This window comes from Vipera berus, assembly GCF_964194415.1.
Source record: "Vipera berus genome assembly, chromosome: 1".
In the NCBI taxonomy this organism is placed as follows: Eukaryota; Metazoa; Chordata; class Lepidosauria; order Squamata; family Viperidae; genus Vipera; species Vipera berus.
The window spans coordinates 139,778,246-139,805,346 of NC_138202.1; positions in this window are offsets into that span (position 1 = coordinate 139,778,246).

Genomic DNA, 27,101 nt, shown 5'->3' on the forward strand with positions numbered 1-27,101 from the left:
CTACATGGCATGGGTCCGGACTACCTACGGGAGCACCTTCTGCCGATGTCAGCACCCCACCGTCCTGTGCGCTCCCACAGAGAGGGCCTCCTCAGGGTGCCACCGCTCAAGGAATGTCGGCTAATGGCCCCCAGGGGGAGAGCATTCTCAGTGGGTGCGCCAGCCCTCTGGAACACCTTACCAACCGAAATCCGGATGGCCCCTGACCTCCGTACCTTCCGTCGCGACTTAAAAACTTTCCTATTCCAGCAGGCTGGCCTGGCATGATAACGTTAATTGGGGTCCCAGTTTGTGTTATTAGTGTTTCTTATTATTTTATTGTTCGGTCTGTATACCTTCCTTCCTCTGTACACCGCCCCGAGTCCCTCGGGAGAAGGGCGGTTTATAAAAACTAATAAATAAATAAATAAATAAATAAATTAAAAATAGTTACTGTGATGTTTCAAACCAGCAACCTTTATAATGCCAAGTGAGAATCTTAATCATTGTGTTATTTCAGCAGTGTTAATAAAGGGAGGTATAGAAACTATTTGAGTGCATAATGGAATGGAGTTTTAAAAAGCTGTTTTGTACTTACAGGTATTTGCATTTTAATATTTTAACCTTGTGTATGTGTGTGTGGGTGTGTAATTTGTATGTACAGAAATACCAGCTGAAAGGAATCCCAAAGGTGCTTTTTCAAAAGGCAAGTGGACTTTGTTTTTCCTTGAAGACATTTCACTTCTCATTGAAGAAAGCTTCTTCAGTTATGGCTGAATGGTGGAGGCTGGAAGAACAGACAGCAAAGAATATAAATCCTTCCATCCTCCACCATTCAGTCAGAATTGAAGAAGCTTTCTTCGATGAGAAGTGAAATGTCTTCAAGGAAAAACAAGGTCCAGTTGCCTTTTGAAAAAACACTTTTGGGACAACCATGACCTGGATGACTGAGAATTTCTATAGACATTCAGCTCAAAGGATGAAAAACTCAGTCACTCTATCTGAACTCTTGCATCTTGTTCCCATATACTCATTCATGTCACCCGGCCGAATAATTTTTTTCCCCAGTTCAGTTCATTCAGAATGTTACACAACATCTCCCAAAACGTACCCGATTCTTCCATTATTACAATTTCTGGAGTATAATCTGCAATTATCACCCATCTATGAATTTCTACTTTCAAACTGCATCCATGATACCTGTCATGTACTGGGCTCATTAGTAATACCACGTGGGTTGCTGGAGCAGCTAATGACTCTCCAGCAACCCAGACTACAAGTCTCCAGTGCTATAATTGGCTATCCCTAGGCGGCAATGGTTGCTTCAAACCTATTGGCTGCTGCCTAGGGGCTAGACTATCTATTGCAGCTAGTTGCAGCCATTTGCTCAGTACAGATTCTGCACGAAATAAACTATGAGTTTCCCTGTACTCAGTTACCTCGTCTTCATTCCTGCGCCAAAGAACCCGCTACTTAACAATGCCCTACATAAATGGCATCAACTCATACTTTCTAATATAAAAATTTAATCTGTAAAATTTAATTTACACTTCCATTTCCATATTTGTATTCAACAGTTCCACAAGACTGAACCACTTTCATTCAAATCTATTGCATCCTTTATTTCAGTCTCACAACAGAAAATATGTCACACATTAATTCACACCTTTAAGATCTATTTGTCTTCTCTTTCAAATTTCCATCTTCAGTGGTGTCTTTTGTTAGACAGGTTCACAGAAATTAATTTCTATTGTCTGTTGTGGCTTTGGTCAATTGATTGTTTCATATAACACTTTTGGTAAGATGGAAGAGAGATAGAAAAACATTACTAGTTTTACTTGTACACATGGCTATTTGCAGCATTTCCACATAGCAGTTAGGAAATTATTGATCACTTACGACATGATTTAGCTCGTATGTCACAAGTAAAAGCATGGCCCATTTTTACTTGTTTGCTGTTCTGAGCATGACAGGATCTCAAATCTTGCATGGTGTTCTACAGTGGCCTGCATCCCACCAGTTTGAAGGAACTTGCAATGTGCTGACACACCCAGAATACAAATATTAGGGTCACCAAGAGATTTCCACAAATTCAAAACCCAGAGGTATTCCTTCTTTTTCTTTCCTCTCCCACTAGAAGCAAAGGGAGAGAAAATCAGGATATCAGATATCAGAAACGAAGAATGAAAGTAAGGAAGATGGTTCTTGACGAGTGACAAAGGTGACAAAGGCGATATAGGGTTATTTCCCAAGTGATGTGGGTAGGAACTTTCTAATGATATTACCTCAATAACATTGCACACTGAAAGTGAAAGCCAAGTGGTGTGAGCACTAATCACATTTCCTGGGGAGGGGGGCAGGAGAATTACTTGAATACTTGAAAATTCTGATTTTTCAACAGTGGTGGGGGGAAAGCTGTGACTTACAATAAAAGTATTTTTATTTATGTCTGGTACGGTATACAAGTGCAAGTGTGGGGGGATGAGGTGGCTGGATGAATCATATCCTTAGATTTAGGCCTTATTTGTTTTCAGGAAGCCCAGTCTGGCACCTTGGTTCTTTTGTAACTGGATGGATTTACAGAAATTAAATGGAGCATTACTGAAGTGGGGGGGGGGAATAAGCATTTCCAGAAAATATCTTGCCTCCTGTATTAATTCAACTGATTACATATATAGGGGCAAAGAAACATTTGGTGCAAATCATGAGCATTCAACAAATTGCAGCACACACCTGTATCCAGCAGCAAAGCTGACAGGTTTTATCTAAGTGTATCGGTGTGTTATATTTAAACATAAAATTTAATTATTTTTTCAGTCCACCTTCCATGCCACAAAAATGTCAGTACTATTCACAACACCATGCTTTAAAAATTAGAGCATAAAAATAGCAATGTGTACAATTTTCAGAGAAGCAGCAAAGCTGGTCTTTTGCAGCAAAAAGAACCAAGAGGCTACTGGGATGTTAAAGGCCAGTCAATTATTATTGCCATTTTTTATTTTATTTTTTTTATTTTTTTGAGATCACAACCTGTTTCAGCAGATGATGTAGTCCTGATAAAGAAATATAATTCATCCAGTAAATGAAGGAAAGCAAGGAAAGGGAGGGAGGAATGTTGAAAGATAAGGCAAGAGAAAAAAATGACCATCCACACAGGTATAATTAGAGGCAATATAGATATTCTTACATTTGTTCCTTTGTTCCTTGATTCTTTTTTGTTCCCATATTATAAATGCTGCAATTTGGAGTGGTTGCTCCAAAATCTCACTCAACTACCATTTTCAAAGCTTCTTAAAATTATGGAGAACCTCTTAGAGTATAGAGAGAATATTTTAAGAATTAGTGTCCCAAATCCCTAGAGGCAATAAATATCCTTAATCTTGGAGATGATAACCTTTGCTGGGACAGGGGTAAGGATAGCATGTCCTTCGTCCATTTAGTCCTCTAGGCAACAACGTTCAACACTATTGACCATGATATTCTCCTGGACATCTGTGAGAGGTGATATTGGAGGCTCTGTATTTTGCTCCTTCCTCAGACCACAGTTCCTGCTGATGTTGGAAGAAGAAAAATCAGCCCATTGTGTCATCACAATACACAGTTCCCCAGTTTAGTAGAGTAATAGAGGAGAAGTATGCAGGAACTCTTTTTTAGCTGTGGTACCTGTGAGAGGTGATATTGGAGGCTCTGTATTTTGCTCCTTCCTCAGACCACAGTTCCTGCTGATGTTGGAAGAAGAAAAATCAGCCCATTGTGTCATCACAATACACAGTTCCCCAGTTTAGTAGAGTAATAGAGGAGAAGTATGCAGGAACTCTTTTTTAGCTGTGGTACCTGGATTGTGGACAGCTTCCGAAATGAAATCAGATTAGCAAACGCCTGGGTTGAGTTCCAGAAATAGATGAAAAATGAAGCCTTTTGGAGAATTGGTTATGATGGTTATGTGCCATCAAATTGGTTTTGACTCCTAGTGAGCACATAGATAAACTGTGCAGTTTAAACATTAAGCACGATCTGCTTTCAGTTGGACTCTTCAGGTGTCCAGTGGTGCACCCATTGCTATTGAAATCAAGTCTCTCCACCTTGCTGGTGGCCATTCTCTTCTTTCCTTCCACCCTTATCAGTATGACAGACCTGTCAAGAGAACCTAGCTTTCATTTCTGGAGAAGTAGGAGGACAACAATAACTTATTAACATAACGTGTTTCATTTATAACTTTCATCAACCTGTTCAAGTTGAGGTTTTTGATTATGTATTGTTATTTCTTATTTTTTTGCTTATATTGTAAACTTTTATGATACACTAATGTAGAAATGTGACAGATAAATAAATATTATGGCAACTGAGGTTTTACAAAATTGCTATCTTTGGGAATTTGGCTACTTTGCTTCTTTCCTGATCCCCACCCATCTTCCACGGACCCTCAGATGCTTGTAAAGAAGTTTGGGGTTTATGGAGTTGTAGACAGGTACTTTGTCCATGCCCCAATTGTTCCAGAGCATTTCTGGCTTTCAAATCTATACAGCTGTAATCAGTGGTGGGATTCAAATATGTGAACAACTGGTTCTCTGTGTGGATGCAGCTTCCGGAAGTCCATTCTGGGCCTGGGCAACAAAAAATTAGCTACCAGTTCTGCCGAAGTGGTGCAAACTGGCTGAAACCCATCACTGGCTGTAATAGAGAATCTGCAGGCATGTCATCTATCTCATATGAGATGCAGAATAGTGTTGGGTTGAATTTAGGGCTTTCCTGAAGTTTTCTGAGAAGCAGTAACAAAGAAATGTTTTAAAGACCTCCCAGAGTGGCAATGTAAACTCCAGCTGTTTAAGTCAAAACTGTTTCCATCTTATGACACACAGAGTTTTCTCTTCAGTAGACAATAGAAGTGAGATCAGCTATAAATATTCCATTAGGTAGATGGGGAGTAGTAAGTAGACATAGCAGATGTTAATTGGACTCTTCCTGTAAAAATATGCAGTGTATAATTCTCACCCCCAATGAGACCTGTGCTCTTGAAATAATTCAGAATTAGCTTACTCTTTCAACTTTCCTAGAACTCAGTACAAATCTTTGCTCATTTCCTCTCAATGCTTGTTAATTATATATATATTGGACAGATCTTTAGGTCCACTTACATTTTTCCATTGTCCACCTTCTCCTTAATGTGTCCTGGATCTCTCTGTAATGGATTTCTATGACATTTACTGTAAATATATCAGAAATCTAGAGGCACGTCGTTATAAACATACTTTTATGTTTCATGCAAGCATTCTCAAATTAGGGAAATAAAAAAGTGAGTAGCTGATTATGTCCAAGTCAGGGACTTAAAGGATTTTGGGATTTAATTTAATTGTGTATATGCTGGTACCTTAATTTTTTTTTGTAATCTTCTAAAACAAAATATGTCCAAGGAAATACAGTTTACAGAAATACAGATTTAACAGACCTTGCTTGAGTGAACTTGGATGCAATAGAAAATATATGTCCATATTCTGTATGTTTCTGTGTGTGCATTAAATCCTATCTATAATTTTATGCATGGATAAAATCATTTTGGATTTAACGGACATCCTGCTTTAATGGACACTCCATTAGTCTGTTAATTATGGTGGCCTATTTATTAATGTCCAATTACTGAGGTGAAGAATAAAAAAATTTGGAGGAGACTGGAAACTGTATTCAATTTTCCAGATGACTGATGAGATGGTAAATGCCCCTTTTGTTGACATATTGCTTAGCATTTTCTATCTGAAACCTCAAAGAAATCACCTTGACTGTCAAATACTGAGGTCAAATGTATCAAGTAGATAATCAGGAAAAAGAATAAATCTAATTTTCACAAATCAGACAGGATAAAATGTCAACATTAACCTTGCCCTTTGTCAACCCGAAAGAGCCAAACAGGGTCTATGCAAATTTTTGAATAGGCATCCATCAGTAACTGCATTTTACAACAATTGTTTAATTCCCCAAACATTAAAAAATATATCTTCAAACTTTCAGGTTACAGTGTATATTCTCTCATTTTTCATATTCACACAAACTTTATTCAGTGCCAAGGTATTATTGTTAGTCAAAAATATATAGGAAGCATCACAAAATATTGAAAGACATGCCAGTCTCTGCCCGTGGACTCACAGGCCAAAAGATAACAATAAAAAGGAATGAGAAGAACCAAGCAGAGAGCAACTGCTTATTAGTAAATGGATTTGGACATTTCTTACATTTGAAATCCTTCAAACTGAATTGCTTCCTCAGTGCAGTGTTCAGTGTGTGATCCAGAAATACTTGAGAGGCACTTTAGTTTGCTGAATCAACACAAGCTATATTCTTCAAAGTATTTTTTGCAAAACTTTGAAATTGGACTTCTTTGTACCTTGTTTTGGAAAAGTTGTTTATTGCTAATTATTTAAAAGACAGGGTGACTGGAAGTTTAAAAAAGAAAAACGGGGATACCTGGACATCTACAGACATTTGGAGATGTGTAATACAAAAATCTTCCTTCACTGAAACTCTACTCAAGTTAGGCATTAATTGCACGCAGGGCTTTTTTTCTCATAGAACACCCAGAACGGAGTTCCGGCACCTTTTTTGGATGGAACCTTGTAGGGTAGGCAAGGCAGGTTGTATGACATGTGTGAGTTCTGCTACCTTTTTTTCTTACAAAAAAAGGACTGGTTGCACGTGTATAGGAGCAGAGGGTAGCATTAGCAAAAAAGAAAAAAGAAAAAAGGCATTTGTCTTTGGCTTCTGGATTTAACTTCTCATCCTAATAACTTCCCTGGAATTTTCTGATTATCTCTCACCTAATACTAGCTATCGGTCTGATCCAATTAAGCTGAAAAGCAATACTTTAAAACAGCATTTCTGATCAAACATTGACAAGAACCAATCAAGCTCGATGACATGTAGTACATTTTTAAGAAAAAGGAAATGGTTTCGTTCAATGTTCATACAATAATTAGTAAGAATACAAACAATACAGCAACATTTCGCTGTAACTGAGCGGAACTGATTTTTTTTTTCAGTCATCCATAATGACCATTACAAAATACGTCTTGGGTTGTTATGCTGATCCATCGAGTGGATGACCTCATTGTGCCTTTACTCTTTTGTCTTTATTTTGGCAAACACAGCTAATTGCAACTGGTAATGCTGCTCCTGTTTGAGGCACTGCAATTCCTAATTGCACTGGAGATCCCTCATTCCAATTAGTAAGTGGCATTTGAGTTGCACTGTGCCTTGCTTTAATCCTAGGAAAAAATGAGAGAGAATAACATCACACTTTGATAGTGAGCCATTCCAAGAATGGTTGAAATAATACACTATTGTCTGATCAGTGTGAAGAAGTGCCACAAAAAGAAAAAGGGGTGGGGGGACACACACCACATGTCCATCCTCATGCCTGACACAGGCCAGGTATCTGCAAGTAAGAGAGAGAACTGCAGCACATCACTTTGGTAACCTGCAAAGGAGCTATTCTTGAATAGCTTTGATGAAAAGTCCATCACGAATAATGCACTAGCACTTGTCAACCTCAAGAAGCCAAATATTTGCAAAGGAGTTTGGTCCAGCGGTTAAAATGCTGGCCTAGAAACCAGGAGACGGTGAGTTCTAGTCCTGCCTTAGGCATGAAAGCCAGCTGGATGACTTTGGGCCAGTCCCTCTCTCTTAGCCCAACTTGCATCATAGGGTTGTTGTTGTGGGGAAAATAGGAGGAGGAAAGAGTGCAGATAATCCTCAACTTAGAACAGTTTGTTTAGTGTCCATCTGAAGTTACAACAGCGCTGAAAAAAGTAACGTATGACCATTTTTCACTTTTACAGCTGTTGCAGCATTCCCATGGTCACCTGATCAAAATTCAGATGCTTGGCAACCGGTTCATACTTATGACAGCTGCAATGTCCTGGGGTCATGTGATCACCTTTTTCAACCTTCTGAGAAGCAAAATCAATGGGGAAGCCAGATTCACTTAACACCCATGTTACTTAACAATTGCAGTGACAAGAAAGGTTGTAAAATGGAGCAAACTTCACTTAACAAATATTGCACTTAGCAACAGAAATTTTGGACTCAATTATGGTTGTAAGTCAAGGACTACCTGTGTTAGGTATGTTTGCCACCTTAAGTTATTTATAAAAAATAATAAGGGCAGGATTCAAAAATCTAATAAAAATGAATAATCTTCTCCATGACCCCTAAGGGAGGGGCATCAATCGGTGGCTTCCAAATCTCTTTTCTGTAGAGGTTAACATTCTAGACATGCCATATGAATTTCTGGTTTCTATCATCCTTAGATGGAAAAGATATTAAACCTGCTCAATTTTAAAATGGGCTTAGCATGGCTGGCTGCAACCTGTGCTGGAGGAACAAGAGAATAAAAACATAGCAGTTCTCTCTCTCTCTCTCTCTCTCTCTCTCTCTCTCTCTCTCTCTCTCTCTCTCTCTCTCTCTCTCTCTCTCTCTCTCTCTCTCTCTCTGTATGTGTGTGTGTGTCTGTGTGTGTCTGTGTCTGTGTGTCTCTGTCTCTGTCTCTGTCTCTCTCTGTCTCTCTCTGTCTCTCTCTCTCTCTCTCTCTCTCTCTCACACACACACACACACACACACACACAAAAAAAATATGGGACCAGTAAATGAACTGGAGGATTTCAACAAAGTTTTTCTCTATTTTTTATATTTTTTAAGATATATATAGCTTTCGTTAGCCGCTGCTAACATTGTCAAAGAGTAAGCCAACATTATAGAGAGATTGTTTTTATAGCCCTTTAACTGTCAATGATTTAGCCATCGAAAGTGTGATAGGTCCCTCAGTTCACCGCCTGCATGGAATTGGATGTGGGCTTGCTCTAATGTTGGCTTATTCTTTGACAATGTTAGCATCAGTCAACATTCAACCCTATTCCTATTCATTCCAGTTGACAATATATTGTCTGGAAAGGGAAATGTAAGAGAAAAACTGCATCATAAGTGTGTTGTAATATACACCTATAATGCTAATTCAGGCTATAATTTCCTTAACTCTTTTCACATTAACAGTAAGAATCTACTTGCTAATCACACCTAAGGAAAAAAAAACATTTTACTTTCAAAGAATCTTTATTCAAACTTGTTTGCTCAGTCGAAAATACTTTATTGTGCTCAGTTAGAAGTAAGCAGCAGGTCAGATTCCTTAAATATGTTTCATATTCAAAAGTTAGACTATTTTGGCTAAAAAATGTCTTCGGCTGCTTCCAGCCCTGAAAAGTGAAACTGAGTGAAAGTGCCTCAGGCAGACAAAGAAATCCACACAAAATGTCTCAACACTGTTCTGCTTATAAGTAAAATCAGAAAAGGATCTAAAATTCCCTGCTCAGTTGAACAAAGAAACATCCATTCACTTGAATTTATACCAGAAACCAATGCAAACAACTTGGGAAATCTGTTCTAACCATCCTATAAAATGCAAGGTTGTCTTCTCCTTCATATGTTTTTTTTTACACATTCAACGATTTGTTTATGTCACCGTGTGGGAAATTATCACATTCATCAGGCCATTCAAAGCCAATATCATTACAATAGCTCGAATGACTGAAGCCACAGTCATGAAATATGGAATGCCATTTCTCAATCTACACATTGGTTTGCAGCCATCATAAAAAACAACAACAACAGACTCATCTAGCATCCAGCAGAGCAACACGATAATCTGTATTCCTTGGCATAAAATGGGGGGAGGAAGAGGATGAGGATGAGGATCCAATTATTGCAATCCTACAGTGTTGGAACAGCACATGAGGCATTAACAATGAAATAGAAAGGTAAGTTAATGCATTCAGTAAGAACGATGGCTAGATAATTAATGACACATAGAAATAGCATGGAAAAATCCTATTTATGCAAAAAAAAATAAGTATCAAACAATAAATAGGTGAATTTCTCCCATTGGGAATGGCATGATATTTCAGCTACTTTTTAAAACAAGAGCAAATTACTACTTTCTAATTAAAATACATTTTTTGATTATTATTTTTTTATTTATCTCCAAAGTTAAAATACAAAGTTGGGCAAAAGAAAAGAAAAAGAAAGAAAACAAACAAATAAATATCAAACACTGGCCATAATTTTTAAAAACAAAAAACACATGTGTACAAAAAATAACAAATAACAAGTATATCATTAGCACTAGCATTAAATATAAATTGTCCATCTTGGTCAAATGCTGAAAAATATATCTGAAATATCTGGTATGCTATCCCCCTCCCATTACACAACAGATCTAGAAGTAATTAAAAAAAATCTATCTATATTTAATAAAAAATACTATGTTGCATAATTATGCAGCATAATTAAAATACTTTTTTTTGGCTGAATAAACTCTTGGCCCACAATACCTAAGGTCATCAAGTAGGGATATATAAATCCACGCTTTGAATTACCTTTCCAAAGGTATTTTACATGTTTTGAATAGGCAACATTAAAGAACTGGAGCTCAACTGGACATTTTGAACAACAGACAATAGAAAGTTAGCAGATTTCACAACAAATCAGGATTCCACTTCTCTGCACTGGGTCTGTTTTTCTAAGCCCCAAAGTTTCTTGTGACATTTACCGAATGAGATCTTTCCAAAACAAGCAAAATAAATGACAAGAATGAATGGGTAAAATTGAAAAGTAAACTAATCATCTAGCGATGAATAATGGCTAGATAATTGCTAACATCTTGAAATAGCATTATTTTACTTCTTCTAAAGTAGGAATAAAAATTGTTGCTCCAATGTATTAGGAATGGCACATATTTAGAGCTGGGTTTTTGTTTGTTTGTTTGTTTGTTTGTTTGTTTTAAAGGGAGACAAGTGCAACTGGTTACGCTGGAATTCAAGTTTGGCTCAAAATGGTAGGAATTTGTGAGGAGAACTAAGGAAGTTAAAAGTTGATTGCCAAGGATCTGGATATTGAAAAGAAAGTGTTACTCCAGAAAGGGGTAAGTTAAAGACAAAGAAAAAAAATAAAGACAGTTCATGAATAAGTAAAAAAGAAGAACAGAAAGGCTCCTTGCAACTAACAGGGTGGTACAAAAGAATCAGGAATATGAGTTGCCAATGCTTGGCCAATATAGTTATTGTTGTTGTTAGTTGCAAAGTCGTGTCCGACCCATCGCGACCCTATGGACAACGTTCCTCCATGCCTTCCTGTCCTCCACCATCCTCTGGAGTCCATTTAGGCTCAGGCCTACTGCTTCAGTGACTCCATCCAGCCACCTCATTCTCTGTCATCCCCTTCTTCTATTGCCCTCAATCTTTCCCAGCATTAGGCTCTTCTCCAGTGAGTCCTTCCTTCTCATTAGGTGGCCAGAATATTTGAGTTTTAGCTTCAGGATCTGGCCTTCTAAAGAGCAGTCAGGGTTGATCTCCTCTAGGACTGACTGGTTTTGATCGCCTTGCAGTCCAAGGGACTCGCAGTAGTCTTCTCCAGCACCAGAGTTCAAAGGCCTCAATTCTTTGGCGCTCAGCCTTTTTTATAGTCCAACTTTCACTGCCATACATTGCAACTGGGAAGACCATAGCCTTGACTATACGCACTTTTGTTGACAGGGTGATGTCTCTGCTTTTTAGTGTGTTGTCTAGATTTGCCATGGCTTTCCTCCCGAGGAGCAAGCATCTTTTAATTTCTTGGCTACAGTCCCCATCTGCAGTGATCTTGGAGCCCAGGAAAATAAAATCTGTCACTACCTCCATTTCTTCCCCATCTATTTGCCAGGAATTGAGAGGGCTGGATGCCATCATCTTGGTTTTCTTAATGTTTACTTTCAACCCAAGTTTTGCACTCTCCTTCTTCACCCGCAACAAGAGGCTCTTTAGTTCCTCTTCACTTTCTGCCATTAAAGTGGTATCATCTGCATATCTTAGGTTGTTCATATTTCTTCCAGCAATCTTAATTCCAACTTTTGATTCATCTAGCCCTGCCTTTCTCATGATGTGCTCTGCATATAAGTTAAATAGGCAAGGCGACAGTATACAGCCTTGCCGGACTCCTTTCCCAATTTTGAACCAATCAGTGGTTCCGTGTCCAGTTTTCACTGTTGCTTCTTGACCCACATTACTGTATAGGTTTCTCAAGAGACAAATAAGATGGTCTGGTACACCCATCTCTTTAAGGACTTGCCACAGTTTGTTATGATCCACACAATCAAAGGCTTTAGCATAGTCAATGAAGCAGAAGTAGATGTTTTTCTGGAACTCTCTAGCTTTCTCCATGATCCAGCGTATGTTGGCAATTTGATCTCTAGTTCCTCTGCCTCTTCGAAATCCTGCCTGTACTTCTGGTAGTTCTCGATCCAAATACTGCTGAAGTCTAGCTTCTAGGATTTTAAGCATAACTTTACTAGCATGAGAAATGAGTGCAATGGTGCGATAGTTTGAACATTCTTTGGCACTGTCTTTCTTTGGAATTGGAATGTAAACTGATCTTTTCCAATCCTGTGGCCACTGTTGAGTTTTCCAAATTTGCTGGCAAATTGAGTGTAGCACTTTTACTGCATCGTCTTTTAAGATTTTGAATAGCTCAGCTGGAATACTGTCACCTCCACTAGCTTTGTTGTTGCTCAGCTTTTCTAAGGCCCACGTCACTTCACATACTAGGATGTCTGGCTCAAGGTCAGTGGCCACCTCACTGTGATGATCAGGGACATTAAGCTCATTCTTGTATAGTTCTTCTGTGTAATTTTGCCACCTCTTCTTAATCTCTTTTTGGTCCTTTATCATGCCCATTTTTGCATGAAACATTACCTTCATCTCTCCAATTTTCTTCAAAAGATCTCTGGTCCTCCCTATTCTATTGTTTTCTTCTATTTCTTTGCACTGTTCATTTAAGAAGGCATTCTTATCTCTTCTAGCTATTCTCTGGAATTCTGCATTTAATTGGGCATATCTTTCTTTTTTTCCCTTGCCTTTCGCTTCCCTCGTTTCGTCAACTCTTTGCAAAGCTTCCTCAGACAGCCATTTTGCTTTCTTGCATTTCTTTTTCTTTCGGATGGTTTTGGTTGCTACCTGTTGTACAATGTTGCAAACCTTTGTCCATAGTTCCTCAGGCACTCTGTCTATCAGATCTAATTCCTTAAATCTATTTGTCACCTCTACTGTATATTCAACAGGGATATGATTTAATTCATACCTGACTGGCCTAGCGCTTTTCCCTACTTTCTTCAGTTTAAGCCTAAACTTTGCAACGAGAAGCTCATGGTCTGAGCCACAGTCAGCTCCTGGTCTTGTTTTTACTGACTGTATAGAGCTTCTCCATCTTTGGCTGCAGAGCATATAGTCAATCTGATTTCTGTGTTGACCGTCTGGTGATGTCCATGTGTAGAGCCTTCTCTTGGGTTGTTGGAAAAGAGTGCTTGCTATGACCATCGTATTCTCTTGACAAAATTCTATCAGCCTGTGCCCTGCTTCATTTTGTACTCCAAGGCCAAACTTGCCTGTTATTCCGGTTATCTTTTGGCTTCCTACTTTAGCATTCCAATCCCCCATGATGATAAGGACATCATTTTTTGGTGTTAGTTCTATAAGGTGCTGTAGGGCTTCATAGAACTGGTCAATTTCATCCTCTTCAGCACCAGTTGTTGGGGCATAGACTTGGACTACTGTGATATTGAATGGTTTGCCTTGGACTCGAACTGAGATCATTCTGTCATTTTGGGAATTGTATCCCAGTATTGCTTTTCCTATTTTTTTATTGACTATGAAGGCTACTCCATTTCTTCTGAGGGATTCTTGCCCACAGTAGTATACCTGATGGTCATCTGAATTAAATTCACCCATTCCTGTCCATTTTAGTTTGCTGATACCTAAGATGTCGATGTTCAGTCTTGTCATCTCTTGTTTGACCACGTCCAGCTTTCCTTGATTCATGGATCTTACATTCCAGGTTCCTATGGAGAAAAAATCTTTACAGCAATACAGTAGAATAAAACAATGGCTGGCAATTTCATTAATGAGAAAAATGTCTAGTGAATTGACTGAGAAATGACTAAGGCTTAAAGATGACGGGACTGGTTCTGACAGGTCAGGATGAAGATAATCCAGCTCAGAAAGAGGGATCAGAGAGGGGTGAGAAAGCTGCCACAAATCCCAACAATTGTAAGGGAGTGAGAAGAAGGGAGAAGTGATTTATTTAAATATTATTATACTAATAAAAGAGAATATTTGTAGCTCAGGGTTGGATCCATTGTGCTTTCTGAGCTTGCTTGTATTCTTGCAGATGTTTCATTTCCCATCAGTATTGATAATTGATGATATTACCTAGTTGGGTAACAAAACATCTGCAAGAAAACAACCAAGCTCAGATAGCACCAAGGATTTCACAAATTTGTATTGTGCCTTTGAATATACATATGCGTGCATACACACACTCATGCACACATACAGTACACACACAAATATGAATGATAGGACTTCTAATTTCTCAGCAAGACTCCCACTGAGTTCACTAGTTTAGCATCATTTAAAATTATTCTTGTATCTACATGATGCTCTTTGTATATTTGTATGATGATTGATTCTGTAATGCAATTAGTGAAGCTGTTCTTACGGTTCACCATTACATATCTGGTATTTTCTTCATTGGATGCCCCAGAAGAGAGGAGGAAAATCATTCCTTAGCAGTTGATCTTCAGTGCCAGGATTGCTTCAAGTGAATTTAAAAGAAGATGGAAAAATTCTGTGTGAAAGAGTTTAGAAGTTTCAGCTTAAAACCACAGGAGGCAACAAAAATTGATGGAGGACACACCTGAAGACAGGGCAACTTAAAATCAGAGACTGTGATTTTGGTCAGGGTAGATGTCTGCCAGCATCCCAAATCCCAAAATTCAACACCATGAATGTTGATTTCCCTTCCCCACAAGAATCTTTAGGAATGACAAGAGTCGGGTTTTCTGATGACTGTCAAAAAATGCACTGAAGATGGCTGTATAGGTCTTTCCCCTGTCAGACATATGCAGACACAAATTGTGCCTTTCTTTCACTTTTTGCAAGACTACTTGAGCCTTCGCCAAGCAAAAAAAAAATGTTGCTAAGTAATTAAAGTCCCTTTTTTCCTTTCCTCCATTAACTTATTTTCCTTGCGTTTTTAGTTTGGTATAGAAATTAAGTCACCAGGCTAGAAACCAGAAGAATTCTAATACAACCTTTGACATGAAGCTGGATGGATGACCTTGAGTGACCTTAACTCAATCTTTGCCCTCAGGAAAAAAAAACAATGGCAAACTACTTCTAAAAATGTTGCAGAGAGAGTGAGAGACCCACACCAAAATGCTTTTTTTCTGGCTTGTTTTGCTTTTCCATCCCCATTCTCAGCACTATTTTATACCAGTTATTTGAATTCTAACATTTTCTACCTGAACAGCTCAAACTTGTATTTTTGAATTCCACCAATGTCGCCAGATTCCAAGTGAATTAACCCAATCAACTTGCTTGCTTGCTTTCCCTAAGATGACATGTTTCAAATATTATAAACTTTCCCCATGATAATTCTGACCACCTTTTCTGAGTTTTTTTGTATACAACCATTTTAAAATATTGATGGTGGTCCTCAGTTTTTTTTCTCCAATAACTCCCAGTGTGGAATTTGGTTTTCATGAGGGCATCATATTGGTCCAACATATTCACTTGAATGTTTGCAATCCCTAGATTTCTCTCTAGTTTGCTCAGCACTAGCTTAAGACCCCATCACTTTGCACAATATCAAGATGTTTAGCTGTGCAGTACATTGCTTTACCCTTGACAGAGGCTCAATTTCACATGGATTGTGTGACCAGATGCTATGTACTTTGTTGTGTAAACCAGATACTATGACTCTATTCTAATCTTCCAAACTGATACAATTATGTTAAAAGAGCTACCACAGAAAAGCGCCACAAAACATTTAGTTTAGCCCTTTTCTAAGTTTAGGTGAAGCCTAAATGTCTGATTAAAATTCTTCAGGCTTTTTTTATTATAGCAGAGTGGCAAAAACTTCCTGTTTCTGATGGATTATCTCCTTTGAGATTAACTGCTGAACTTCACAATTGCTCTCCTGGGATGAAACACCTGGTTCTGGCCAATGATTAATAAACAAAATGGCAGTTGGCATTAAGTATACATGCAACAGAAATGATTAGGGGACTGGAGGCTAAACCAAGAATGGTTGTAGGAATGGGGTATGTTTAGTTTAATGAAAAGAAGGACTAGGGGTGACATGATAGCAGTGTTCCGATATCTAAGGTATTGCCATAAAGAAGAGAGGGTTCCCCAAAGCACCTGAAAGCAGGACAAGAAGCAATGGATAAAAATTAATCAAGGAGAAAACCAACCTAAAATTAGGAGAAAATTCCTGACAGAACAATTAATCAATAAAACAATTTGCCTCCAGATGTTGTGAGTGCTCTAACAGTAGACGTTTTTAAGAAGAGATTGACAACCATTTGGGTCTTCTGCTTGAGCAGCAGGTTGGACTAGAGGACCTCCAAGGTCCCTTCCAACTCTGTTATTCCTAACATACCTATGCAAACACACATCCAGTCCCATGAGTGATTAATTAATGAGCATCTTTCAATCCTCCTTCCCTTAAAGGCTCTAAGGGAATCTAGAATGATTCCCTTAGTCTCCCAAAGTGTCAAACTCTGTCACCATTAAATTTGTAGCTATATCCTCTTGCAGCTTTGTCACTGGAAAGCTTCCATTCCTGGGTTGGATTTCATACAACGGCCAATACCGAGACTAAAGTTTTTGACAAATACGATTTTAGGAGAAAGTTCAGTTAGGGAAAAAACGTTATTCAGTTAGAATAAAAAAGAACCGGGCACACAAAACACACAGAGACAATACACACCAACTACAAAAATGGGAAAGAAAAGGTTTAATGTGTAATATACTTTATAAAAAGTTACTTTGCATATTTCTTTCATGTATAATAGAGAGGAGAAAAATAATGTCTAAGAATAACTCAGATGCAGCTCAATAGCAGCAAAAGAATAATCTGATTTTCCCTCTGTTATTCATATGCATATAAGTGTCTATTAATATTTTAGACCAATAACTTTCAGTTCATGGAATGCTTGGAAGTGATTCACTTAATGCAGTCTGCTAAATAACAGTCCTACACCTTGTTGCAATAAAGTGTACATTTATTGCCACCACTGACTTGAAGGAGAGAAAAAACTCATTTTATGCTAACATTCTTGATATTTGGGGATGATACCCAACATGGATTAAGGCATCTTCCATTCATCGTAGTCAACATGTTTTTCTGGTGGCATTTGCAACAGGATTCAACATTGGCAAGACAGTAGGTGGAGAATTGTAATGCAAGCCCTACTCTTTTGGAGCACGTGTACAGGAGAGATGCACAAACAGCATACATCTGCCTGTGTACAAAAGGACTAGGATGTACATCACAACACCATCCACCATCTTTCTAGTATTGGCTCCCGCAGCTCAGTGGAAACCACCTGTAGACATTGCAAATCTGCTTTTTCTACTTTTGTTGCTGATTTGGAAATAAAGACATGAGGTAGGGCTTTTAGATCTGGAGTAGAGGAAAATTACTCTCTTGGTTTACAGACACAATTGGAGACTATCTTCTGTTGGCCTTCAAGGAGATTAATGAATGTTTGTTGCATTGCCAAGAAAAAAACAGTCTATCAATGTTAATAAGATTCCATGAGCCCCAATTGCTTTAAAAGTTCAGTCTCTCCTTATCAAGCTGTACAAGAAGAGACAACTGTGTGTGCAGCACACACATATGCACACATATTCCAAGCATAAAACGTACTCAAAATGTTAGCTATTTTTAGTAGCATGAGATTTCCACAACCTTTGACTCAGAGCCTCCCACTAAAAGCCTCCTTTCAAAAGGATGAAGAGCTCTAAGGTCTGTCTACATTATTTAAACCAGCAATTAGAACCAGATGTTATCACACTTTATATTTAGATACCAAATTTCAAAGTTTCAGCTAGTGCATTCTTGAAGGACGGAAGGAATAATTTCAAAAATGCAATTACCACATATTGTTTCTAGCCTCTCTCATTAATTTACCTGATTGCAAAGAAAATTAAACTAATTTATATTTAAATTTGAAATTGGACCAGTGAGCAATTTACTGTCATCCTCCATGAATCATATGTGAAAGAAAATGTAGCGTTGGCATTCATTTGGCATTATATTAAGTCAGCCACTTGCTATCAAGTAGAGAAATGGAGCAAGATGCATATATTCCAATGTTTATTTCACTGCTCATGACATGGCATACTAGACTGTTATTTGGCGCCATAAATAATGACTTTGATATGAAAACACTTATAAGGAACTTTAGACAAGCCAGTTTAGACTACCCTTCCTTTTGAAAAAAAAATAATATACAAATGCTCATGAAATAAGTTTTAGATGAAATTGGATCTCTGTAGCCACTGCAGAATAACCATACCAAAATATAGATGCAAAGTCAACCACCATCTCCAAAATCCAGCCTTGTACACAGATAGTCTCTCTATTTTACACTTAAACTATATAAAAACTCCCTTTTTACAACCCGGTAATCCTTAATTTGGGGTAGAGTCGGGGCAACTGGATGGAGCTGAGCATTTTCTGGCTGGATGCCCTTCCTGACACCATGCAGAATTCGCACAGATATTTTTTCTTTGAACCCTAGGAGAGAAATATTTGTTGCTGCCTAGGATCGAACTCTCAATCTTCTGAATGGGAGGTGAGTGTCTTCACCACTAGGTCATCATGCCATTCTGAAAGTTTTATGACAAAATCTATAAAGTAGGGTGGCCATGGAGCCCACCAACAGCTTGAAATTGTGCCACTGAAATTGGGTAGCAAAATGACCAACTCCTTATGCCTTGCCACTTTCAATAATAATAATAATAATAATAATAATAATAATAATAATAAGAAGAAGAAGAAGAAGAAGAAGAAGAAGAAGAAGAAGAAGAAGAAGAAGAAGAAGAAGAAGAAGAAGAAGAAGAAGAAGAAGAAGAAGAAGAAGAAGAAGAAGAAGAAGAAGAAGAAGAAGAAGAAGAAGAAGGAAGGGACCTTGGAGGTCATCTAGTCCAATCCCCTGCTCAGGCAGGAAACCCTATACCATTTCAGACAAATGGCTGTCCAGTCTCTTCTTAAAAACTTCTAGTGTTGCAGCATTCACCACTTCTGGAGGCAGGTTGTTCCACTGGTTAATTGTTCTTACTGTCAGGAAGTTTCTCCTTAGTTCTAGGTTGCTTCTCTCCTTGACTAGTTTCCATCTGTTGCTTCTTGTCCTGCTTTCAGGTGCTTTGGAGAATAGCTTGACTCCCTCTTCTTTGTGGCAGCCCCTGAGATATTGGAACACTGCTATCATGTCACCCCTCACCCTTCTCTTCGTTAAACTACACATACCCAATTCCAGCAACCGTTCCCTATATGTTTTAGCCTCCAGTCCCCCAATCATCTTTGTTGCTCTTCTCTGTACTCTTTCTAGAGTCTCAACATCTTTTTTACACCGTGGTGACCAAAACTGGATGCAGTATTCCAGGTGTGGCCTTACCAAGGCATTGTAAAGTGGTATTAGTACTTCACGTGATCTTGATTCTATCCCTCTGTTAATGCAGCCTAGCACTGTGTTGGCTTTTTTGGCAGCTGCAGCACACTGCTGGCTCATATTTAAGTGATTGTTCACTAGGACTCCAAGATCTCTCTCACAGTTACTACTATTGAGCAAGGTGCCACCTATACCAGGGGTCGGCAAGCTGAAACAGTGAAAGAGCCACTCGGAACTGGTTCCCTCACAAAAGAAAAAACTGGGAGCCGCAAAAAAGAGTGCGCATGTGCACACATGCGCAAAACAAGAGGCTGATCAGCAGCCCTGTGTATGCGTCCTCCCGGGAGCTCTGGCAACTCCGTAAGGCCAGCCCCGAACTTCACAAGTGGAAATTGAGGGAGATTGCCGGAACATGAGATCAGTGTGTCTCAGCCCACGCTGATCTCACCCTTCTTGCAGTCTCCTCTCTGTTTCAGCTTGCTTTCGGCTACTTTTCTTTTGGGGGATCCAGCCTCTGCCACCCCCTTCTCTCAAAAGCTGGATGCCCCAAAAGAAAAGCACCCAAAGGTAGCAGCTCTGCAAGTCTCCGCCAAGAGAATGGGGCGGCGGAGGCTGGATCCCCCAAAAGAAGTCTCTGCTGAGATGAGAGAACGGGGTGGCAAGCTGCCGAGAGAATGGGGCAGTGGAAAAGCGGGCAGCAGAGGCTGGATCCCCCGAAAAAAGTCTCCGCCAAAACGAGAGAATGGGGCGGTGGAGCGCTCCACTGAGAGAATGGGGCTGTGGAGGCTTGCTGCCCATTCTCTCAGCAGAGACTTCTTTTGGGGGATCCAGCCTCTGCCGTGCCAAGAAAACAGCAAGCCGCCCCATTCTCTCGGCGGCTTGCCGCCCCGAAAGAAGTCTCCGCTGAGATGAGAGAAAAATGCCCCTTCTCCCTGCCGGGGCTGCTAGCCTCGGCAAGGAGAAGGGGGGAAAAACGCCCCTTCTCCCTGTCGGGGCTGCTACCCTCGGCAAGAAGAAGGGGGTAAACACCCCTTCTCCCTGCCGGGGCTGCTAGCCACAGCAAGGAGAAGGGGAGGAAAAACGCCCCTTCTCTCTGCTGGGGCTGCTAGCCTCGGCGAGGAGAGGAAAAGCGCCCCTTCTCCCTGCCGGGGCTGCTAGCCTCGGCAAGGAGAGGAAAAACGCCCCTTCTCCCTGCCGGGGCTACTACCCTCCGCAAGGAGAAGGGGGGGAAATGCCCCTTCTCCCTGCCGGGGCTACTACCCTCGGCAAGGAAAATGAGGGGGGAAATGCCCCTTCTCCCTGCCGGGGCTGCTAGCCTCGGCAAGGAGAAGGGGAGGCAACCCTAACCCTACCCCCCCACCGCAAACGAAGAGGTGGCAAAGGCAGCAGATCTGCAAGCCTCCGCCACCCCACCCTACTCACCTTTTTAGTTCTCCCATCTCTTCCTCCACTCTGCCAAGTGCAGTTAGAAAAACAAAGAGGTTTGTGGGTAGTCCCACAAACGGTTTGTGGGCAGTCCCACAAACCAACCAATCAATTTAAACTTTTCAAGTTTTTTTTGTGAGAAGTTTAAATTGATTAAAAAATTTTAGTGCCACTATTTTTTTCCCAAAAGTAAACATGGCAGAGGGAGGAGGCCTGGGAGCCGCATGGGATGGCTCAAAGAGCCGCATGCAACTGGAGCTGCAGGTTGCCGACCTGTGACCTATACTATACATGTGCATTTGATTATTCCTGCCTAAATGTAGAACCTTACTTTTTTCACCATTGAATTTCATTTTGTTAGATAGTGCCCAGTGTTCAAGTCTGTCCAGGTCCTCCTGTATCTTAAGCCTATCTTCTGGAGTATTGGCTATTCCTGCCAGCTTGGTGTCGTCTGCAAATTTGATGAGTTCCCCATCTATCACCTCATCCAAATCGTTGATGAAGATGTTGAAGAGCACTGGGCCCAGAACAGAGTCCTGGGGCACCCCACTACACACTTCCTTCCATGTAGATGCAGTTCCATTGAGGAGCACACGCTGAGTACGGCCTGTCAGCCAGCTACAAATCCATCTGGTGGTGATGCTATCTAACCCACATTTTTCTATCTTATCAAGTAGTAGGTTGTGATCTACTTTATCAAATGCCTTACTGAAGTCCAAGTAAATTATATCTACAGCATTCCTCTGGTCCACTAGTTTTGTCACTTGGTCAAAGAATGCAATAAGATTTGTCTGGCATGATCTGTTTTTGACAAACCCATGTTGGCTTTTAGTGATAACTTTGTTTGCATCAAGGTGTTCACTGATTTGTTGTTTGATTATCTTTTCCAGAATCTTCCCAGGTATTGAGGTCAGGCTGATAGGTCTGTAGTTTCCTGGATCTATTTTTTCCCTATTTTGAAGATGGGAACTACATCAGCTCTCTTCCAGTCCTCTGGTAGTTCCCCAGTGCTCCAGGATCTTTGAAAAAATATAGTTCAGTGGTTCTGAGATCACATCTGCCAGTTCCTTGAGAACCTTGGGGTGTAATCCATCTGGTCCTGGTGATTTGAACTCGTCTAGGCTGGACAGGTGCTCACTTACCATTTTCTTGCCTATCTTAACTTGTGATTCTATTCTGTTTTTTATGGCACTGGTTTTGGTAGGTTGGACTGTTTTTTCCCTTTGTGTAAAGACAGATGCAAAAAACAAGTTAAATAGTTCTGCTTTCTCCCTGTTGCTTGTCACTTTCTTGCCACTTTCCCCCACTAATGGACCAATCATTTCCTTAACTTTTTGCTTGTTTCTTATATGTTGAAAGAAGCTTTTTTTTGTTCTTTTTGACTTTGGTCACAAGCCTTAGTTCATTTTGAGCCTTAGCTTTCCTCACTTCATCTTTGCAGGCACGGGCTGTTTGCTGATATTCTGACTTAGTTATGTGCCCCTCTTTCCACTTCTTATACTTGTCCTTTTTATCTTTCAGTTTATCAGAGTTCTTTATGCAGCCATGCTGGTTTCTTTTGAGAGCTGTTATTTTTCTTCTTTGTTGGTATTGTGCTAGACTGGGCCTTTATTATCTCACTTTTCAAAATTTCCCAAGCTTCTTGAGTTGTTTTCCCCTTTAGGATTCTCATCCATGGAATTCTTCCCAAGGTCTCTCTAAGTTTATTGAAATTAGTTCTTTTAAAGTCCAAGACTCTAGTTTGGCTGTGTTCTATTGCTTGTGCTTCCAGAATGTTGAATTCCAATATTGCATGATCACTTCCCCCCAAGGTTCCTGTGGCTTCGACACTTTCTATCATTTCATCTCTGTTAGTGAGAATTAAATCCAATATGGCTAATCCCCTAGTTCCCTTCTCTACTTTTTGGGAGAGAAAGTTGTCTGCTAGGTTTGTCAGGAATCTGTTAGATCTTCCACTTGGTGCAGAATTTGTCTCCCAGTTGATATCAGGGTAATTAAAGTCCCCCATTACTATTGTGATGCGCTTCCTACATACCTTAGTTAACTGACTAGCAAAAGGTTCATCTATTTCCTCTGCTTGGTTGGGCGGCCTATAGTATACACCTATGCCTATGTCATTTTTTTCCCTTTTTTATTGACCCAAATACATTCAAGTTTACAGTTTTCATCATTGTTGTGCTCTATTTCTGTAGAGATAAAGTTATTTCTTATATAGAGAGCAACTTCACCTCCTCTTTTGTTTAGTCTGTTTCTTTTAAATAATTTAAATCCCTCTAGCTGTGTGCTCCATTTGTGGGTTTCGTCCCACCATGTTTCCGTAATGGCAACAATATCATATCCGCCCTCATTTACCTGAATTTCTAGTTCACCCTGCTTACTGTTCATACTCTGCGCATTGGTGTACAGACATTTGAGTCCTTTATGACTGACCCTGTGTTTACTTGCTACAAAACTTGTGTGGTGTCTGAGTTCCCCTATTTTCTTAGATTGCCGGGGACAGTGATGTTCTGTATCAATTAACTCACTGTACAGTATCCTCTATCAGACTTTTGCATAACAGCCACGTAGTTTGAGCAGTTCTGGAAATGGAAATTTGCCCTCTTAGAGGGAACCCATTTGGGGGTAGGCAATAGGAGAGACTGATAACAGTGTTGGGTTTATTCACACATTCACTTATTTTAACTCAGAAAGCCATTCCTTTCCTACCAGGTCATTCACACAGATTTCACATGGATACTTTTAAACTGCTATGTAACTCCTGTCTTCTGCTGTTTTTGGTTCTGTTTCTGTTCTGTTTTTGGTTCAACTGACTGTTTCAATCATGGGAAACTTTCCATCTCTGGCCCAGGCTGAGGATTAATCTTAATTTTAACTGGGGTTTTATTTATGCAGGGACAAATATCATTTTTTTTAAATTTGTTTTTAACTTTTGTATCTTGGTTTTTTAATCACCCTGTAAACCGCCCTGAGTCCTTCGGGAAAGGGCGGTATATAAATGTAATAAAATAAATAAATAAATAAATATTTACCTTCTGTGCCAATTTCTTTTTGTTTCCTTGACTGTTAATATATAAAGAGCAAAGAACAAAAATGTCGAGCCAAAGTACCTTCTAATTTTTTACTGACTACTTTACTAAGCTCTATTACAGGAATGCTGCCACGTTCTTCTAGTATAGAAGTTGGAATGTGAAGTCTTTGGTTTAAGTTTTGGCCTCTAGCCGAGCCCCAAAACACTCACTTTAAATTCAACTTACCATATTTTGGCCCAATGCCTTTCCCTAGTTCTTGTGAGCTGCAGTAACTACAGAGGAGACTCGAGTCATTGTTTCCAAGAATATATTTCAGGGGGAAAAATACGTTCTCATAATTATGGAAGAGAATTTTAGAGTGACACAGACTTTCTCTTTATTCAAGTAAAGTATCTCAACTTTCCCCAAATGGGTTCCCTCTAAAAGGGCGAATTTCCATTTCCAGAACTCTTCAAACTACGTGGCTGATATGCAAAAGTCTGATAGAGGATACTGTACAGTTAGTCCTCGGCTTACGACTATAATTGAATCCAAAATTTCTGTCACTGATTGAAACACTTGTTAGTTGAGTTTTGCCCAATTTTACAACCTTGAGGAAGGCTCAAGCTATGCTATGATTCAAGCATATGTTGTTTTCTCCTTAGTTAACTATACTGTCAAACTTTTTAGCTACAGCTACTTATCAATAGTAATTTCAGGTCAGGTCGCACTGGAATTCTATGAATGGCTTATCAATCAAAAAAAATGAATGTGCTTATTTCATAAATATTAACCTATAGTTTTCTAAAAGTTTTAACTGAATTTTAATCTCTTCCACCTGTCAAAATATCTTATCAGTACTGCTCATTGAAAGGAAGAGGAGGAAGAACTAAAAGAAGTGAGAGTTTACAAAGTCAGGCTATATAATTATAGCCATTGACTAATCAATTACGGTATTCTTCTCAAATCCACAATTAGACAAAAACCCCCCCAAAAAAAGAAGACTCTCTTTCTCTCTCTCCAAAATGAACTCACCTGCTACTTCATGTGTCCTGTGTAAAAGTCATCACTCTTTACTGTTGAAAAGAATCTCTTGAAAAGAAGGGGTAAGTGCTGTGCTGATTTTTTGAACAATAAGATCACCATAAAAATGAAAGCTTGGAGTAAAAAAAAAAGGAAAAGGTACTCGATCATCAAAATAAAATTCTACAGAGCAACAACTGAGATGATGGAAAGTCACCTTATCTAGCAGCCCTTTGGGTCTGGAACAGATTACAGGTGCAGGAAGTAAACTTACTGTGACAAAGGGAAAGCGGTAATGTCTTCTACATTCGCACCACATAGCAGCTTTTCTGAGATAAAGATGAAGTCTAACCTGTAACATTCCTATATACGTTGAAGCCAACATGACCTGGGATAAACCCATGGCTACTGGAGCTCTACCCATTGCAGGGTGTAGTAACAGAATATTGAAATCCTGACCGAGCTTCTCTGCCCTTGTACCCAAGAGAATAGAGGCACAGCAATCATGACTTCCTTCTGGACAACCATTTATCTGAAATGGCATAGGATCTCTTGTGTTGTGATTCAAGGTCAGCCTGTGGGTTCGGCAGTTGGGTCGGACGACTCAGAGGAGGAGGAGGGGGGTGTTGAAGAGCTTGCTGATGATGGCCTTGAGGCTCTGCAGAGCCCTCAGCCAGGCCCCTCCCACCTGGTCACCACGGAGACCCAGCTGTGTGAGCCTGACAGCGTGGATGAAGATGACCCACAGCTGGCCCTGTTCAAGGACGCCCGACGCAGGAGGCAGTCAATCAGGAGTAAACAGAGGAAGGCAATGGGGCACCTCGGAAGGAGGCAGAGAGAAGCCATGCCCTGAACTGTATAAAAGGGGAATGCATGGGAGGGCTGGTTTGCTGAAGGCAACCGCTTGATTAGTTCCTGTTTCATAGCTCCTGTTTCATGGTTGGTGTCTTGTTTTGCTCTGTTTTATCTTAATAAATTTGGCAGGCTTAATTCCAGCCTCTTGCCGTTTGTAAAGGGGTTGTCCCTGCCTTTTCTGCAGGGCCGGTAGCAGGCTGGTACAGAACATCTTGCTCGAGCAGGGGATTGGACTAGAAGACCTCCAAGGTCCCTACCAACTCTATCATTCTATGTTCTTACCCCTTCCTTTTTTCTTTTTTCTTTTTTCTTTCTTTCTTTCTTTCTTTCTTTCTTTCTTTCTTTCTTTCTTTCTTTCTTTCTTTCTTTCTTTCTTTCTTTCTTTCTTTCTTTCTTTGAGCTCTACACTGAAGCTTATATAGCCACCTTTGCATTCGGGGTCTTTGGTGCTCTCTGAGTTTGGTTGTTTTCTTGCAGATGTTTCATGACTCAAACTGGGTAACATCATCAGTTTGGGTAATGAAATGTCTGCGAAAACAACCAAGTTCAGAGAGCACCAAGGACCCCACATTTCAAACCCGAGCTACAAATGTTCTTCTTTATTGGCACCTTTGCATTCCTTCTTTAAGGTTATATCCATATAGTTCTTCATAACCACAGGGGCAAATTAAATTAAAGGAGTCCACATCTCCCTAATCTAAATATTTTTGGCAACCAAATTCCCACACCCCACAAATTACTACTTCCATGATGGGCCAGAGGCTGGATATTAATGGGCTGCTACATATAACTGTGTTGTAGTTAATAGAAGAAGAAACATAAACTGGCATCCCAGAAGCATGAATGGTTGGGTGTAAGCCGAGGCCCTTGAGGGGAGGGGATTGAGTTGGCTTGCCTATATTGGGAAGCCCTTGGGTGAGAGGCTGGGGCAGTGTGGAGGGCACGTCCTGCAGTAATTCCCTTCACTGCCACCTTATGGCAATCATTAAAGGAGAGCTTGAGTTTTAAGGACAAGTTATTCAGGATTTGGAAAAAAACTTTTAGGTAGGCTGCATGGGAACCATCTTTTCTTCATTAAGCTACTCTAGTGCTTTAAGATGGTTTAAGCCTCATTTATGCTTTTCTTACTGCACTTAGTTTACAGTAAATGTAAAGCTTTCTGCCTTATGAGTCCTTGTCTGTTCTCTTTACTTGTTTGTTCTCACTGAGATCCTGAGCAGCCAAGGAGAAGAAAAAAAAATCAGTGGAAAAAGATATGCTACATTTTTGTGAGTTTTACT